We start from the raw sequence: 19,891 nt of genomic DNA, 5'->3' as shown, positions 1-19,891 counted from the left end.
TTGTTGTTGTTGTTGTTGTTGTTGTGTGTGTGTGTGTGTGTGTGTGTGTGTGTGTGTGTGTGTGAGAGAGAGAGAGAGAGAGAGAGAGAGAGAGAGAGAGAGAGAGAGAGAGAGAGAGCATGCGTGCGTGCACAGGTGTATGTTTTCATTAGTTCTTTGAGAGTTTCATATGTATGTTTTGGTTGTGTTCACCGCAACCCTCCCCCATCCCTCTCCCCTGTCCATCCAGCTGTGTTCTTCAAAACAAAACAACAAAACCCTCAAGACCAGTTCGTGCTGCCTAAGATATTCTTGGCTGTGAGACCTTCTGCTGTAGTGTGGTCGACTTGCCAGGGGCTGCACTCCTAGAGAAATCTGACCCTTTCTCAGCAGCTAACAATTACCTATAGTTCCACCAGCAGGGGTGGGATTGTGTGCTCAACCCCCTCTCCATTCTGAGATTTGTTCTGGCTTGAGTCACAACCACTGTGAGTTCCTATAGGCAGCTGCCCTGATGTGTCTGAAGGTGTTCTCTGGTAGTCTTCTAAACACTTGAGGCTATTTCTAAGTCATTATGCCCCCTCTTCTGATCCCTGAGCCTTGGGTGAATGGTATGGTATATATGAATGCATGCATGCATGCATGTGTATATGAACATGTATATGTATACATGCATACACACACACACACACACACACGAGCTGAGAATTCTGCAGTCTCTTATTCTCTGCACTTTGGCCAGTTGTCTCTGTGTTAATCACCATCTACAAATAGAAGCATCTTAGATGAGGGTTGAGAGACGCATTGATCTGTGGGTGTAATGATAAATCATTAGGAGTCCATCTTGTTAAAACCCAGGTACTTGAGCCTGTGCCCAGCACTCTGGCTTCATAAATCTGGGGTGGCGTTTGAGAATAAACCTCAGTATCTCTCTGTATCTCTCCCCATCTCCCCATCTCTGTCTCCATCCTCTCCTCCACTTCCCCTATGTGTATTCATTCATGTACACATGGAGGCCAGAGGTTGATAACAGGTGTGTTTTAAGGCAGTTTTTCACTGAACCTTGAGCTAGACTTGCTTGCCAGGAAGTCCCAGAGGGCTGCCTGTCTCTGCTTCCCCAGTGCCGGAGTTCTAGCCTCACCACAGTGCCTGGCTTATGTGGTTTCTAGCCATCTGAACACAGGTCCTCAGGCTGGTGTGGCAAGCCCTTTACCCACTGCTCCATGAGAATCTGCATTTATAACAGACTTCTGTAGAACACGGCCACTGCTAACCTGAAACCACATTTGGAGGATTGCTTGGAGGCAGGGGGAGACTTTAAGTATGACAAAGAAGCAGCTGAATTTGCTATTTGTAAAATTCCCCACACGTTGAAATCACCAGTCTGGAGTTCACATTCCCTCCCTCCCTCCCTCCCACTGAATAGTTTGTCTTCATACTTTGGCCAATAAAGACAGGACATGACCCTCAGATGGTGCCGATCGGCCTGAGACCAGTGACGCTGGCAACCATCTTGTTCACACACCTAGGTGACCAGCGGGTGACAGTAGTTTCTGGCTTTGTTCTCCTTTTAAAAAATTCAGTGAGTAAGCTAGTTTTTATAGGAATGTCTCTCAAAGCTTTTCCTGTAAACCCAGAGTTTGTAAATTAGAATAGAGGAAGCAGGGCTGATGAGCATACCGAAACTCACACTGGTCTATCCAAGTTCAGGATGTGGCCAAGAGCCCCACTCTATCATTTGCTAAAGCTGAATGTGCCCTTGGGGTCTCTGCACACACACCTCCCCCCATGGTGTGTAGGTAAGAGTGTGTGTGTATATATGAGTATGTGTGTGTATGTTGGCTATGACTTTACATGATTCGATCTGATTCTCTCACTGGGGGGAGTGTCTAAGAGAGAGAACCAGCATTAATTGCTTCATCAAATCCTTGTGAGTCATCTCCTGTCTTAGGGATTCAACTGCAGAGAAGTGCTAGTTCCTGAGGGCAGACGGAGCCATGTTGCCTGGATGCCTCCTCTCAGGGGCTTGTGATTGGATATGAATAGATTGTGAACCTCATCTCTCTCTGTCTCTCTCTCTGTCTCTCTGTCTCTCTCTGTCTCTGTCTCTCTGTCTCTGTCTCTGTCTGTCTGTCTGTCTGTCTGTCTCTCTCTCTCTCTGTCTCTCTCTCTCTCCCTCTCTCTCTCTCTCTCTCTCTCTCTCTCTGTGTGTGTGTGTGTGTAAGTACATAAACGGCAAATAGCCATTATCTCATAACTTAGCCTCCCTTCAGATGCCTTAGTCAGGGAATTAGCCCTAGGAAAGAACTGTATCAAGGTGATTGATTAATAACTAAAAAAAAAATGGGCCTAGGGCTGTTGACCCCAGAGTCATGTATTGACTTGCCTAGGATCCAGGAGACCCTGAGTTTAGTCTTCAATATTGATAATAAAAAACAAACCAAAGCGTCAAGGGCTGGAGATGTAACTCAGTGATGGTATTTTTGACAAGCAAATCCAAGGCTCTGGGTTCAGTTCTCAGCAGTTAAAAATCCTGCTCCCTGAGTGCCCTTGTCCTGGCTTCCAGGTTGATCTGCAGGTGTGAGGGAAGAAGACAGTCTCCAAATAAGACACCACCGCTGCACTCTGGGGGCGTGACAGTGTGCAGCTGGGTGACTTGGATCGTAATTTTTGGTTTCTTGTTTTCTCCTTCTCGGCGTTTGGTTCCCTCCCGTCTTCCTGTTTGCTGGTACCTTCCTCTTCTGACTGTCATGGCTGTCTCTCCTCTCGCTGTTCCTGGCCACCATTCCTCCTCTGCCTGGGGCTTTGCTCACCTGCCACCTCCTCTGTAGGACTTCTGTCACCCCAGCATGTTCCCTGCTCCTTTGTACAGATTCGGGGTTGTCCCTAGGTGACTCCACAGGAGGAAAGCCTGGCTTTCACTTAACGAGTTGTCATTTCGGGAAAATTCACACAGTGAGCACACGGATCTTCAGCATACAGCTCAGTCTTGATGGCTGTATATGGAGCCCTTTATCAAGATGGAGGGCACTTCGGATGCCAAAGAGAGGCCTGTGCTCCCCGTTTGGCGGTTCCCACTCCTTCATAGTCAACTACTGATCGGATTTCTTTCATCCTAAATGAGTTTTGAATTTCACACAATTGGAATATTAAGCATGCACCTTTGTATCTACTTCTTTATTTCACCTTTTCTCCCCTTCTCCTCTACTCCCCCTACACTCCTACCTTCCTTGTTTAAAATATAAGCTCTGTGTATTATTTGTTAGGGTCTCTCAGTGCTTCCTGGGATTAGGACTCAGGTCCTCAGGCTTTCCAGCAAGCACCTTTTTCCACTGAGCCATCTGGGCAGCCCATGCTTTCTATTAAAAAAAGGAAGTCTAAGTTGTTTGCAATGTTATCTGTTAGTGTCAATAAGAACTGTAGTGGTATCTCCTCTCCATGTCATCATCATTATTATTTTTTATTTGCAATAGCGGATCAGACCCAAAACCTCACACAGGCTAGAGAAGTGCTCTACCATTGAGCCATGCTCCTGCCCACACCCCTGTTTCTAATATTGGTAATTTCATTTCCTTCTTTTCGCACTTGATTTGCTAGGTGTTAGTTGTATTAAGCTACACATTAAGGCTTGCTTTCCGCTTCCTTGACTCCTACCCATATCTGGGTCATTTCTTTCTTTTGTCCTCATTTGTAGGTTTAATCTAAGCTACACAACTCTGTACTTTGAAGACTGGCGTGTCTTTCTATGAATATACCCTTTAGTCATCATGAAATGGTGTTTTACTTCTGGTAACCGTAGAGATGTCCACTGCATCACCACAAAGCTGCTTGTTGTCCGGACTTCACCCAAAGACTTGAAATGACCCCCTCTTGCTTTTGCTCCCAGGCCACAGGTATCATATCTAATGCTCTGTCACTTAGCACAGTATTTTATAAACCTGCTTTGGTTTCCATCAGGAGTTGCACATTTAGTGATAAATGTTTTAGGTCTCAGACTAGGGGAACATGTGAAGCTTTCCCGTGTTATCTGATTGCTAACTACACTTCCCATTTTCCCCACTTTCCTCTCCAATTGTTGCGTTCTCTAGTCTCTGGTCCTCTTGTTAGACGCATGCGTGTCTACGACCATAGCATCTTTACTGATTGTGCTTTTTATGGTGTGAGCTGGTCCCCACGGTCACACAGCCCACTTTTTATGGTGTGAGCTGGTCCCCACGGTCCTATAGCTCACTTTTCCCTTGCATGCATTTGTTTTGCTTTGATTTTTGCCTTATGATAATCACAGTGCTGCCGTGGCTTTTGTTTTTTATTCTTGATAACATTCTCTCTCTCTCTCTCTCTCTCTCTCTCTCTCTCTCTCTCTCTCTCTCTCTCTCTCTCTCCCTTCCTTCCTTCCTTTCTTTCTCTCTTTCTGTTTTTTGATCTTATATTTTGAAGTTCATTGTCTACATTCATTTTCAGTGGATCATCATTTTCACTTCCACAAATTACAAATAGCTTTATTTTAGTGCTAATTAAATATTTGATTAGTGACCTAACACCCAGTTGTGCTTATTATCTTTACTAAGGCTTCTTAGCTTTAATTTATAGTTTCTGTTTGTCAATTTTTTTTTCTTTTCCACGCCTTCCTTCCTGCCTTCAAATATATATTGAAATTTTTTCTTGCTAGTTTTAAAAGAACGTACTTCATTTTACTCTTACAGTATTTGCCTTAACACAAATTTAGATATAAACACAATTTCTTCTCCATATAAGGTTCATCAATGTCCCCACTGTCCCTGAGCCTTCTCCTGAAGCCGCTGACCCTCTCCTGGCCCGGTCCACTCTTCTTCCCCTGCAGACGTCTTGGCACGGGTTCCTTCTCACTTTGCCAGGACACTTGTGTTTAGTTCATGGGCATCTCTGAGGACATCAGTCACAGTCTTCTGCACCTTGATTGCAACTAGACACAACTTGTATGTACTCCTGGAAAGGTCTTTCTTTGGTCAAAGTTAGGATTGGCTTGATTGGAGTGAGTCTGACATCAGGGGGACCAGCTAGTGGTCTTTTGCAACAGCCTAAGTGTCTTTAGGGGCCTGGTCAGAACACTGGCAATCAGAAGAGACATGCAGAGGAATAAGGAGCAATCTGGAATTTGGAAGAAAGTGTTGAGCACAAATAACAAATATATAGAATTTCTACCTTTTTTATTAAACCCTATTCTGCTTCCCGCTAGCCTGCAGGATTTTCTTTTTCATTATCCCCCTCCCCCCCCACCACCACCAGGGTTTTGTTGATAGGGATGCATAAAATGTGTAAAATACATAGTTGTTTTATGGGACTTTCCCCCAAGCCAAACAACCATTATCTTTGGGAGTTCAGCTGTGCCCACTTGCAAAAGATTATCCCACTTGGGTTGCTGACTGTTTAAAACCCCTCATAGAGGGGCAGGGACGGGCAGGAAAGGGACTCTCACCTGGAAATGCTTCACACTACCTGTTGTATGCAACTCTCCCTTTGTTGTACAATGTCCGGGGGAGGAATATACAGGCCAGGAATGACTAGACAGGGGGCTTCACGTATGCAGCTCTGAGGAAGCCATCATGCCTGCTAGGTAAAACTTTCTGGTGTAGTCATTTGGAGAGGGAAGCAGCATACTCCTATAAGTAACCCCCAACTATGCCCTGTAAGTAAGTGCAATATACTCATTGGGTCCCTAGAGTGAACTTTGATGGGCAGCTTAGTTTGTTGTTGGGACCTTATGAGGAGGATAGACATTGCTTATCTCTCTCCCCACTGGGAGGGAATTTTAACAACTATAGTATTCATATACGTATATTAATCTTAGTATGTAAATAATAATTTAAAAAACTAGGCGATAACTTTCATACTTCTGGCTTAGGCTACTGGAAGTTTGGACCTAGGCAGAAGAATTTGTATGTTTGTGTGTGTATCAGGTGGGTAGAAATGTGACTACTTCATTTCTTCTTGTTTTGAATTTGAGTTGCCAATGGAACACCTGGGAAATGATAAAATGAATATCCCAGACTGGAAGGCGGTAGATTGGAGAGTTGTTAATGGGACCATTAGATCACTTCCCACAGGACTGATAAAGGGGACCGATTCTTTTTTTTTTTTTTCATTAATTGAAAAACATTTGGGGATGGTCTCCCTACATAGCTTTGGCTGTTCTGGAACTTTCTGTGTAGACCAGGCTAGTGACCAATATGATGTGCAGACTTTCCCACCTTTGGTTTCTAAACACTGGGATTACAGGAGAGGATTCCAGGCTTGGATCACCATTCCCCCTAGAGATGGATATGGAGGAAGATTGTCTATCAGAAATGGGAAGTCTGAATTCTAGGTCTGACACTCATCTATTTATGGAACCTTGAGCAAAGCAGGCCAGTATTTCAGGAGCATCTCTTCCTCCCGAAAGCTTTCCACTCTCCATTAATTCAACACAAGCCTTTTGAGTATTGTATGTCAAATTCTCCTCTCAGTACAGAGGGTAGAGGATTCATTAAGAAGCGGTCCTTTTTAACATCAGGGACAAGCAGCATGCTGAACTGTTGTTCTCTATAATGCTAGAGCCATGCTTTAGATCCATAGAGAAGGAGGCAGCTCAGTCAGACTGGGGGACTAGGGACACAACCAGAGAAGACTTTCAGAACACATACCCTTCAGATTGATCCTTGGGGGACAGGGCATAGTTCAGGCATGTGTGTGTAAAGTAATCCACACAACAAAGGAAGGCCAAAGAAAAAATTGCAGAATGGTCCCCGAGTGGGCTGATGGGAAAAGAATGGATCAACCGTCTATGGGCTGATAGGCACCACGCAGGTAGGGACAATGGACATGAGGCAGATGATAAGTGAATTTGTGTACCAAACCAAGGGAATTGCATTATACCCAGCATGCAGTGCAGACGTGTGGACCGCCATGAAGCAGAGATGTGAAAGACCAGGTGTATGTTTCAGAAGTCATCCTATAGGGCTGTTCATTTGGCATGGTGGACGGGGACCGGAGAAAAGCAGCTGTAGAAATGCAGGTAGAAACAGGAATGGAGCACGTACCCCATGCCGATCATGGATTGTGTCCTGGGCTCTGCCATGGTTCAGAGCAGCCAAGCCCTTCATGTGGATCTCCCTTACACGTGGATCTAGCGATGGCAGTGGGGGTGACAGAGTGGGAAGATCGGAAAGAGGTTCACTAGGAAGGATCTAGATGACTTTTTGACTAGACACTTACGGTAAATGAGGGGAAAGAGTGTCTGGTTAGGGCTCAGGGTGGATAAAGGACTCTGTTCACTGTGATGGGGATATCAGGAGCAAAGCAAGCAGGCCTCCTGGTCAGGCACTCTGCCAACACCTGCATGGAGGGGTCTGTAGCTCGGTCTTCTGCACCTTCTCGGTCCAGTGAAAGAACTGGGCCACTTGGTTTTTGTCTTGTTGCACAATCCACTTTAAGTCTCTTTCTGTCGCGCTGCTGCCTGCCTGAGGAGCCAGACTTCTGTGAAGGTCTTTCCCCAGAAGCTCATGTCGGGCTGGATGAACCGAGGGAGTGGTGATTCATTGTAGGTAGAGTCAAAACAGATGGCCACTGGTTTCAGTACCTGCCTGCTGGTCTCTGCCTTCCCTTAGTCCCCAGGCCCACCACGAGCTCACTGTCTATTTTGGCTTGCTCTCTATTCCTATCGTGTGAGTACCTCGCATGCTCCAGTTGGCAAGACACTTGGGATCATTGGGCCAGAACTCCCCTCACAGATGACAGAAGCAGACTGGAGAAGTTGTGTGGCATGCAGATTGATGGTCCGTGTGGTTGAGATCTGATCTGGTCCTGTTGACACTGCACCTCCCTCCCTGACACTCACTGCACCAGCTTGCTTAGGGAGCAGGGCTAAGCAGGCTTCTTAGGTGTCTATTGCTGTAGAAGTTGGGAAATGACGGAGCCCATGCTTGCAACTTGGAGATTTCGTAAAAAAGGTCTCACTCTGTTGAGAAGAAAGTGGATACCTTTTGCTCTGATGCGGGGACACTGGGTCCTTTCGTGTCATCCTTCCGTTGGAGTAGCCTCTTGCTTGGGGTGACCTCTGAAGGCTGACTGGCAGGTTTCTATCATTTTACCCCACGTGGAGCATCCACTGCACTGTAGCTTCAAAGAAGCAGTAGCAAATGCTGAAATAACCACACCGTGTGGGAAGTATTTCTCCCAGTAAGAGTTTCAAGTGCTGCAAAGAGATGTGTCTTAAGGACAGGTTCTTTCATCAGCTTAGAGAATCTGGTTTGTATTCTTTCAAAGATGCAACACCTCAAATTGTAGCAATCTCAGGCAGGTAAACACTTGAGGTTTTTGATCTGTGTAGATTCTCAGAGAAAGCATCTTTCTGCAGCTCACAGCCCCGTTTGTAGCACTTGGCTGGTTTTGTAGTGAGACAGCCAGCTTGTGTGGGGGAGGGGAGAGAGGTGCAGAGATGGCCCAGACACTGCTTTGTACGGGTGCTTCACCTGTTCCTCTCCGACCAGTGCAGATAGGGAAACTGTGCTCAGGCAGCCCTAGGCACCAAGGGAAAGTAGATGGCAGGGCCGGGCAGTGATTAGTTGGGCAAAGTGCTTGACTTATGGGAACAAGGATCCAAGTGTGATCTCCAGAACACATGTAAAACAAGCCAGCTATGATGGCATGTGCATGCTGTGATACTAGTGCTGTGGGTGCCTGGGATGGCCAGCCAGCCTAGCCTACTTGGTGAGTAACAAGCTATTGAGAGACTCTGTGCGTGCTTCTCTCTCTCTCTCTCCATACACACACACACACACACACACACACACACACACACACACATACACAAAGTGGACAGTCCCTGAAAAATGACAGTAAATTTGTCTAGCCTTCACATTCCACATGCATGCACATATATGTATGTGTGGCCACCCACATGCACCCCCAGTCTCTCTCTCTCTCTCTCTCTCTCTCTCTCTCTCTCTCTCTCTCTCTCTCTCTCTCTCAGAATTTATGGCAAATGAAAATTAACTCCAGTGTTTATATTTTTAGCTTAGTGTTTAGGGAATGCTCATATGGTTGCCTCTCCACTCACCGCCTTTATAGATTTGATATTTTGTTAGCAGTAGATCTCTATCACAGCAATCACTATTATAACCATTTTTATTTTGCTTACACATTTCACTGTCATTAAGTACATTAGAAATGTCATGGCACTATTTTTGCCACCATGTAGATAGGCTTTTATTACAGGTCATATTCCAATTGAACAAACAGAGAACAGGGCCTTTGACCTTGCAGCTCAGCATAGCCACTGTTAGCACGAAGACATGAGTCTCCAAATGTTTTCTTTTGTTTACAAGACTTTGCTTCAAACTGAGTTACCCTACCATTCATAGACTACAATGAGAGTTTTAGAGCTGTAAGAGAATTTAAACATGGGTCACCATATTCAAACCAACAGCCTTTAAAAGGGGATAGTGGTGTACCTAGGGGACATTGGCCCATCTCAGCCCACTATTTAAGGGTTCCATTCCAGAGTCTTACTCTGTTGGGCTTGTCTGTGAGTGGTTCCAAAATGCATACAAAATTAACTGATAGTTTATTTTTAGGTTACTCTTTCATTTTTCTCTTTCTTTGCGTGGTTTTTATATGAGGATTTTTTTTTTTTTGGTTTTTCGAGACAGGGTTTCTCTGCGTAGCTTTGCGCCTTTCCTGGAGCTCACTTGGTAGCCCAGGCTGGCCTCGAACTCACAGCGATCCGCCTGGCTCTGCCTCCCCAGTGCTGGGATTAAAGGCGTGCGCCACCACCGCCCCTATATGAGGATTTTTTAAAATAGTGTCTTCAAACAGGAGTGGTTTGTTTTTTTTGTTTTTGTTTTTTGGGATTTTTTTTTCTTTCTTTTTTTGCTTTTGCTTTGTTTTGTTTTTTAAACCAGAAAGTCTCAGCACTGCAACTCTTTCTGGGCTTATTAGTCATGACTCTCATGGTGACGTTCCCTCAAAGTCCTGTCCCTGTTCAGATGTTACTATACTCAGCATGTTGCTTCCCCCGTCTGCATTCACTTGGCAGAGTGCAGGAAAACCAAAGTTTAAAGGCAAAGCTCATTCTCCCCAAGTGAGGGCTCAGTCAGTTTCTTTTCCTTTTCCACTTGGAAATGGACTGAAGACTCCCGGACTCCTAGAAGCAAAGACTGATAGCCACGCCCAGCTGTCTGCTCTAGACTCTGTGCCCTGGGGGCTCTTCTTCACCTTGCCTCTCGTCCCCTCCCTCTGTCCAGCTTCTCAATGCCTGTCAGTGTACAGCTTTCACTGCCAGCTTTGGGAGGTCTGTGGGTGGTGGCTGAGAAGCTGCAGGCTGGGAGGATGGGGCAGAGTGTTTGGGTTGGCCATGGCAACTGCCGCAGTGAAGGAGCCAGCCTGGTTTGGGTTGCTCTGTGAACGGCCAGGATTCTGCCTTATCTCAGGATTCTTGGTGGGACCCAGACCATGTGATCTGCTAAGTGTGGTTCTTCTAGCCTTCCTCCTGCAATCATACTGTCAGCCAGAGCTGGTAGTAGGAATGGGAGCCCAGCTCAAGGTGTTCCAGCAGAAACAGAAGGGCCACAGAAGCAGAGCAGGCAGCATGTTCTTGTCTCAGGGACACACACCCAGCCATATTCTTGCTGGTCACCCAGGGCTGGAGCACGGTGCCTCAGAAAGCCTCCAAAATTGCCAGTCTCTCTAGTAGGAAGGAACGGAAGGAGAAGCAAATCCCAGAAGCATTTGGTATAATTGCATTATTTGAAAGGTTTTCCCCCCTTCTTTCTTTCTGCTTTTGAAAAGCATGAACAGCCTACCACATGCATTTCATAAAATGTCATTGAAAAAGGGAGCAAGATACCGAGTGAGGCTCCATAGTTTAATAATAGTTTATTTTGCCACTTGGAATAGCTTTTCCATTCAACCTAGGTGCCATTCTGCTTATTTTAAGCTGTTATTTTATCCATAGCAGATCACAGATTTTATATTCTAGAGTTCCCTACTAGGGAAGGCTTCTCTTTTAATGTTGAAAGTTAAAATCTCTTTGGTTCAAAGAGTAACCTTATCATGTACTGAGGTTTGAAAGGTACTCTTTCTAAGGGGCAAAGTGACTCTTATTCAGAGTCATCCGAGGCTGGCATTTCATTTGGGGGAAGTCTACGGAAGTTGGTGAGGGTTTCTGTTAAGAAAAACAAGTGGCCCTTTTCTTATCACCCTTGAGTATCTGCTCTGTAAGCTCATGCGTCGTGGTGTGTGGTTGTGTCTCCCTGGGAGTCACAATATGCCTTGAACCCTCTTACTATGACCCACAAACAGTGTTCAGAGCCCAAGGTAAAACCATGAATAAACAAAAGTGGGGGACGCCCAACTTTAGCTATCTGTGTCCCTGAAACCCACTTGGAACCTGGCTGTGAATTCAGCTAATCATGTTGGTGCCTCTTTAAAACCCAGCTTGCTGGCTCGCACACTCCCAGCCTTAGCATCCTGCTTATCTTCAGTGCCCCCACCCCATCCCCATCCCCCTTCTTTGGGTGCTAAGGAGACAGGGAAATAATTACTCAATGAGTAAGGCCCTGGTGGTACGGTCACAGATGCTGAGATTAGCCTGAATTTTGTAACAGTTGATGGCAAGGTTTGCTTGCCGCTCTCTGAGCTGTTTGTGTTGGTTTTTCAAATGCGGTTAAAGAGTGAGTCATAGTCATTTCTTTTTGCTGGGGAGCTCCTCTGAGTCCTTGAGCTGAGCAAATGAGCATACCCAGATGCACTTCACTGGGGCATAGTAGGATTTGTCGCGTGATACACTGAACAGGGAAGAACAGAAAACACAAAGAATACATTCTTTTTTCCTGGAAAAACCAATGTTTATGTCTAGAGACACCATTTGTTACACAAGTGAATTGTTCTTATATTCTTTTATGAATATAAATGTCTCATGTTCCTGACACTGGAGAGTTTTCTGCTGTTGCTTTCTTTCTTTTAATTTTTTTCTCTTTCTCTTTTTCAGTCAAGGTTTTACGTTATAGCCTAGGCTGGTCTTGGACTTTCTATATTCTCTTACCTAAACCTCCAGAGTGCTGAAATCACAAGTGTGAGCCACCATGCCTGGCTTGGCTTTCTGTCTGTTTGAAGGGTTAGCTAGTTGAAAACTCTTACAGTTATGTGCAACTATTTTATACACTTGCACAGACAAATGAGTCTAGACATCAGAATTTCAGAACCCAAACACATTTAAAATATCCTAATGTTCCATTTTAATATCATATTTACATTTGTTCTTTGAGTATTTTGTACATTCACACTATGTATTTTTATTAGATTCATCCCAAGTCAAACCTCTAAGTGGGTTCTCAACCTGTGGGTCATGACCCCTTGGAGCTGGAATGACCCTTTCACAGAGATGCCTATCAAATATCCTACATATCAGATATTTATAATATGATTCATAACAGTAGCAAAATTATAGTTCTGAAGTAGCAACAAAATAACATTATGGTTATTTTGTTATTTTTATCACCACAACATGAGAAACTGTGTTCAAGGGTCTCAGCATTAGGAAGGTTGAGAACCACTGGTCTAACTCTTTCCAGATCCATTCCCCACTGCCTGACACCTTCTCAACTTCCTATCCTCTTCTGGTTTTAATGGATTAATTTATTTTTTATAGTCTACCGTACCTGATTTGTGCTGCCCATATACTAATGATTGTTGGGCAATCCTTGGAACTTGGTTGGTCTACCAGGGGCCGCATCTATTAAAGACAATTGGATCTTGGTGCCTGGAGATCTGTCTTAGTGATTGAGAGTGCTTGCTGCTCTTTCAGGGGAGCCAGGTTTGGCTCCCAGCACCCACCTTAGGAACACAAAACTATCTGTAACTTCGGCTCCAGGGGATCTGAGCCTCTGGCCTCCAAGGGCATCTGCAGACATACACACCCCCACATAATTAAAGATAATAAAAATAAATGAAAAAGAGAACTGAGTCTTGTGTCTCTCAGAAGCCATCAACTGCCAGTAGCTCCTCAGCTAGCAGTAGGGGCTCCCCAAACACCCTCGTCCCGAATGTTGAAATGAAATAGCTTGATCTTGTGTAGGTCTTAAGTAGGCGAGTACAGCTGCTGTGAGTCCATTGTGGCTGTGGTCTTGTACGTCCAGAAGACATTGCTTCACTCCTGCCCTCTCTCATCTCTGGCTTTTCCACAACAGTCCCTGAGCCTTGCGGGCAGGGATTGTGATCAAGATGCTCCATCTGTGACTGAGCACTCCAGCGACACTCATTCTCTGCACTTGACCAATTCTGATTTTCTGTATTGACTGATATCCACTGCACAGAGTAGCCTCTTTAAGGTCTGAAAACTGTGCTAATCTGTGATACCATGGGATGCTCTGATTTTACAGACGAGAAATCCCAGGCACAGTGAGCTTAAATGACAAACCACAGCACACAGGCCCCTTGTTTGATGGGCTGAGTCTGAACATCAGCTCTCTGGATCCCTGATTTGATATTTCCTTTTTGGACAGATCTTCAATTAGTGTCTTTTAGAATATTTGGGATTCTTTTAGAGATCAATTTGCCTTGACAATTTAGCATTTCAACTTTAGTTTCCTTATGCTCAAAAAGCACTACACATTCCTAAGCTAAACACAATAGCCATGTGAAGTACAGCCTGCACCCATCAATGCCGAACAGGATGGGCTGAGAACAACGAAGCATCAGAAGATAGGTGTGAGAGTGTGAGCCTTTGGTACTTGGACAGCACCAAGCTAATTCCCATCAGCCTCTTCCCGTTCTGCAGCCAGATGCCAGTGAAGCCCTTCTTCAGTAGCATCGCTAATGATGGAGTGATGTGTTTAGACTTGAAGGATCTTCAGGTGCTGCTCTCCAATCAATAAGAAGCATGGTTAATTTGCAGTGCAGGTGAAAAGTTAACTGCTGAGACCCAGAGCCGGTTGCCAAGCTTCTCCCAGCCCCATATTCTATTTCCTCTGTCATCTCTTGTTGTGTCGGTGGAGGGTGTGAGCAGAACAGACGCATGCAGGTTCCCGGTGCTTTCAGCGGTAGGAAAGCATTGCTGATGAGAGGGGTGTGCAGAATGGCACGTCAGCAGTCTTGGGAGGGGCCCTTGTTCAGCTCCCTAGGGCACAGCTTCACTTAAGTGTACGTGGGAGTGTCTGTTCTGAATGGAGCAAAGGGGTGGTGTGACTCCAGATTGATAAAACGCTCTCCGTCTCGCATTGGTTACCGGACTTTATTGTATGTTTGTGTTTAGACATGGCAAGGAGACTTGTTCAATGTGGTTTAATCTGTATTTGGCTTTGGAGAAATGTTAAATATGTGTTTGGAAGGCAAACATGTGTCCTTTTGGGAAGGCATGTTGGCCGTTTTGCTAGAAAGAATAACACCAAATAATTAAATGTAAAACATTTGAGCATTAAGCCTAGTGAGAGGATTGTCCCTTTTATGAGAAATTTGGGAGAAAGGAAATAAACTACAGGCAAATAAAACATCTCAAATAAGAATTTTAGAAAAGGAAAAACGAAGCAAGCTGCTTCTCTTTTTATTTTTTATATTTAGACTGAAGAGTTGGATCTGCACTGCATTCTAACTTACTGGTTTCTTTCTTTCTTTCTTTCTTTCTTTCTTTCTTTCTTTCTTTCTTTCTTTCTTTCTTTCTTTCTTTCTTTCTTTCTTTCTTTCTTTCTTTCTTTCTTTCTTTTGCCATATTGAGAATTGAACCTCAGGCCTCACACACACCAGGCAAGTGTTCTACCCCTAGCCTGGGTCCCCAGCCCCAACACCACAGTCTAAATCATTCCTCAGAAATAGGATTTAGAGAGGAGAGAAGGCCAGCGAAAAATCTTAGATAAATTCAAGGGCAAAAGCATAAACAGCAATTTAAAGGAGTAGAGGTTGAGATGAACATGGTAGCACATACCTGTTATTCCGGCCTTCCAGAAACTGAGGCAGTAGAATCCAGGCCACCCTGGACAGTGTAGCAAGACGTATCTTTGTCTCTGTCTCTGTCTCTGTCTCTGTCTCTCTCTCTCTCACACACACACAGACACACACACACACAATGGTGGGTGAGAGGTGAGCGAAGGGGGAATGATGAGTTGTCAACAATTTACTCGTACATAGACTTGTAGTCATCTTTAAGTCAATATGCTAATTACATGTTAGGAAATTATCCCAGTTGAGCTCATGCATGTGCTGCTCCTGAAATGTATTTAACCCACACCAATGGGTGTCTTAGTTCCGCTAATGCAGATCATGCTGTTGCCAATGTTAAAAACACAGCTCTCACCTCAAAGGAATAAGAGGAAGTTAATTCTGGAACCAAAGTTGAGTGACCATGGTCAAGGAACACAAATATAGGTTACCCCCAATTCTATGTCCCAACAAGATAAAACATTTCATATTTTTTTAAATAGTAAAATAACAAAGAGAGTTATACATCAAGACAGTTTCCGAAAACATTGGCAGAAACATCAGGCACATTATAGCAAAGTGAGAAGTCTCTGTAGCAAGCCTCATGCTAGCTGATGACATGCCTCATTTTTGGGTTAGTGGCAGCTAGGGTCCATTCATATATCCCAGAGGATTTATCTAATAGTTGTAGAATATTAAACTGCACAGAGAGATGGGCAACGAATGGCTATTCAAGGGACCAGGATAGCCCCCAAATAAGCTGGCTTTGGAATTTCAATAATCCAACCTCTTCATAAGCAGAGATGTTGCGGCCAGTCAAGCAGCCTGTGTAGGACTGAATGTTGATGCCCCGCAGCTTCTTCAGAGGCATGGTGGGTCATACTGTGAACTGTTCCACCGAGGTGTTTCCTCTTTATATAATGGTATTGGGGTGTAGGAGGGCAGTGTGGTGGTCTGCAGGTGGAAACAGACATTTTCAAACCCCCGTGAAACTGCTTCTGTCAGAAGGGCCAGGTCCCCAAAGCCAGGGTATTTAAGAGATAAGAATTTTTGAAGTGCAGCATAAAACATGTCCCTAGTTTTTGGTTTTGTTTATTTTGCTTTTTCATTTTAGCTCTCTTTCTTTGGGAAGAAGAAGGCAAACTTTGTCTACCACACAGAGAAGGAAGTTCTCTCCCCACCAGAGCCTTATGGCAACAGACCCCTGGCCAAGGGGCAGAGAGTAAATCTCATTCAAGCCTTCATTCTTGAGGGCTTCTCAAAGACCGGTCACTTTTGTTCTTCTAGAAAAGTATTCAGTATTTACTTCTGAATATATTTGGAATTAACTACCTTCGGAGAGTATATTTACTACTTTTCCCCCAGTACTGACTGGTGATTGGACCTAGGGTCATGTGCAAGGCACACAGACACTCCACCACTCAGTTACATCCCAAGCCTAGACGGTGATGCCATTTTTAGAACACCAAGACTTATTTATTCTACTGAGGCAAGGTGCCATGCAGCCTCAGCTGATCTGGGACTCCTGATTCTTCTGCCTCCATCTTCCAAGTCTGGGATTGCTCCACCATACCTCATTTACTTAGAATATTTAAATGCAACACATGCTGATAATACTACAAGAGGATTTATTTTTAAGCACTCAACATGTTTGGACAGAAATAGCTGTAAAATTCAGTTTCCCCTGTTCTAAATGGAAAAGAATATAGTGCACTGTCTCATGGACAGCCATTGTTGTTTCTGTGACACTGTGGTGCTAATGTATCAGAACTACCCTGTCTTGGAAACTCAATCCTTTTGATATCCACTTTCTTTGCTTGTCCCTCTGTACCAGCCTGGTATCTGTAAACACAAGGGAAATCGAGACAGATAACCAAAGTTACAAAGCCACCATGAAGCTGACCTATTGTTGTAGACTATTATTTAAAGATGTGTTACATTTGTTTATGCCATGGAACATTTATTTAATGATGCAAAGATGTGTTGAATTATTTTATGTTTCATTTGTTTGACTCTGTGAGGCTGTGTTACTTTACCTGTCTAAAGCACCTGATGGTCTAATAAAGAGTGGAACAGCCCATAGCAAGGCAGGAAAAGGGACAGGCAGGGCTGACAGGCAGAGGGAATAAATAGGAGGAGAAATCTGGGAAGGGGAGATCAAGGAGCAAGAGAAGGAGGAGGACGCAAGGGGCCAGTCACCCAGCTACACAACCAGCAACGGAGTAAGAAAAGAAAGAAAGAAAGATACACAGAAATAGAAAATGTTTTGTAAAAGCCCAGAGGCAAAAGGTAGACAGGCTAATTTAGGTTAAGAAAAACTGACAAGAAACAAGCCATGCTAAAGCCGGGCATTTATAAGAAAGAGTAAGTCTCTGAGTGTGATTTATTTGGGAGCTGGGTGGTAAGCCTCCCCAAGAGAAAAGAACAAAGAGAAAAGAGTAAAACAAACAAACAAACAAACCAACCAACCATCTCTACACACTCATTCTAATTGTGCAGCCTCTTCACCTCTTCACATTGTCCCTGGCTTTCCTGGCCGTGCTCCGTGAGAGTAGAGAGTGAGATTTAAGGAGGACCCTTCCAAGGCTCATTAGGATACTGATATAGGAAGTGAAGGCTGTCAGTGTGTACAGCATTTTTAAATTTAGCAACAGAGTCTATAGGTAGTAGAGAAAATAATACAAATAAATATGATTGCTTGTCTGAATAACCATGCTCAACCAATAAAGCATTTTATGTGTGGGGCTTTGGGATTTACACAGCAAAGGAGAGAAAGAGGTTGTTAGGAAAGTTAGAGTTTCAGGACCTTCTTATTTCTGAGCTGGGCCTGGGGGTCTAGAGTTGCCCGGGCATGCCTGGAGGGCTCGCTTGTTGGAGGCAGAGCCCTTCACTCTGGGATAGGCAGTGGCATTTCTCCTCTGCTCTGTGTGTTGAGAAAACAACAGAGCTGCTGATCTGGGCAGAGCGGGTACTGGCTTGCTATTGTGGATTGCTTTAGCCAAGGAGAAAGAGCTGTGGAACTTTTATGCATACACCAAACACTTGGCCAAAAGACTGGGGTGGTGGTGGTGGAATGGAATGGAATGGTAAATTCCACCTTGATGTTTATAAAAAACCCTTCCCCCTCCCCAAATGTCTGATGTATGAATGGGTTCTTTTCAGAAGGATTTGAAGTCTGACCTTTGAAACATATAAACCTTATAGAAATTGTATTTTATAGCTGAGTTCCAAAATAGTCCATGTGAATGTCCATTATGACCTTAGGACTATGTCTGTTTCACTTTCCATGAAGTCCCATCACCCAGGAGCTACGTCAGCAGATTGGGGGGGGGTCACTATGAAGAGGGTCATTGTGGTTTAGGGACTAACAATGAAAAATGTGAGTGGAAGTGATTGTCATCTGATAAAATGAGAGATACCCACAAAATCCCTGATAGGACATGAAGTCAGTTACAAAATTGGTCCCAGAGGACTCATCTAAGAACGAAGGAGGTAAGCTAACTATAATTAGGGTAAGACTTTACTTGAGGAAAAATATTCTATCAATCAGGGCTGTCTCACAACTGAAAGAGCTGATCATCTGTTAATGGGAGTGCTGTCACTCAGGACATAGAAGCAAGGTTGGAAGGAGGCTGGTACAGGGTCTGTGAGCCGCAGAGCGTTGGTGCTAACTAACTCTTGTTCCTGTCCTGGTTAGGATTTCTATTGATTCACATTTTTAACTGGGAAATACAATATGGAGAGCTGGGGAGGTGGTTCAGGAAAGCAAAAACACTCCATAGAACCCAAGGCCAGCCACTGTAGTCTGCATTCGTAATCCCAGGGCTCCTACAGTAAGTTAGGAGGCGGAGGCAGGAGAATCTCCAGAAATCAGATGGCCAGCTAGTCTGGTATGCAGAGTAGTGAACCAGAGATCCTAATAGATGGAAGGTGAAAACAGACACCAAGGTTGTCCTCTGACCTCCTCTGCGCCCCCGGAAGCATTCTTTAAAAACTAATAAAGATAATTTAACAGCTCTGAAATAATTTAAACAGAGATATATAGCCAAACTTTTCAGTACTAATATAGTGGAACTTTTTATATAAAGTATTTTTTACCTCTATGTACATAATTCTTTAGAACAGGGATAAAACTTAACATGTGAACCCAGTGTCGTTTTCCCACCCAACGGAGCATAAAGTTAACGTCTGTTTTTAATTCTTTCAAGTCTCAGTAATAAGATACTCAGTGATGTATCTAGGTTATTTCTTGTTCAAAATTTAAAATGCGTTATCAGCACAAGAAAAAATTCTTATTCAAAGCACGTGGGCATCTTTACATACTGTTTCTACTTTTTATTGACATAGATTAGTTGCACTAAATAATGAATCTCATGACATTTGCATGTGTGTATGTTGTGTGGTTTGATCATAGTCAGCCCTCATTCCCTTCTTATCCCCCTTCCACTTCCTGATTCTTCCATCATTCACTAGGCCTGCCCCGCCTCTTTGAAAAACACTGTACTTCTTAGTCTTTGAAAATTGTGTCTATGTATACATTATATTTTCTTCATATCCACTTCCACCCCTGCAGCTTCTCCTGGACCCCTCCCTCAACTTTGTATTCTTATTTTTTTCTTTTACTTTTGTTTATTCTCTGTGATGCACATGCCTGAGCCAAGCTGTGGCTCTCAGAACTTGCCAGGTCTCTCCTTCTACCATGTCAGTTCTGGGGGCTCAACTCAGGTGTTCGGGTACTGGAGCAAGTCCACCTACCAGACAGCACACGGCTAAAGAAAACTGGCCACCCCTCACCCCCTGCCCCCCTCCCTGTCAGCTGTCATTAGTCCCCACTAGGAATGGGAACTGGTGAGTCATGCTAATGCTGACTGGCTTGATCTTGCGCAGGCAACCACAGCAGCAGTGAATTAATGCACATATAGGTCCTTTCCTGTTCAGAGGACACTGCTTTTTCCCTGTCCTCCCTGATCTCTGGCTCTTACGGTCT

At 44.3% G+C, this 19,891-nt stretch overlaps 1 protein-coding gene across 2 annotated transcripts in view; it reads left to right on the top strand.

Annotated features, from left to right (window-relative positions):
• The window catches only part of Atxn1 (ataxin 1), a 410,907-nt gene that overhangs the window by 53,681 nt on the left and 337,335 nt on the right, over positions 1-19,891 (top strand). The gene's annotated exons all lie outside the window — the stretch shown is intronic.

Source organism: Peromyscus maniculatus, chromosome 5 (assembly GCF_049852395.1).
Source record: "Peromyscus maniculatus bairdii isolate BWxNUB_F1_BW_parent chromosome 5, HU_Pman_BW_mat_3.1, whole genome shotgun sequence".
Classification (NCBI taxonomy): Eukaryota; Metazoa; Chordata; class Mammalia; order Rodentia; family Cricetidae; genus Peromyscus; species Peromyscus maniculatus.
The sequence above is the reverse complement of the archived record's forward strand: the minus strand, read 5'-3'. Positions and strand labels throughout refer to the sequence as shown.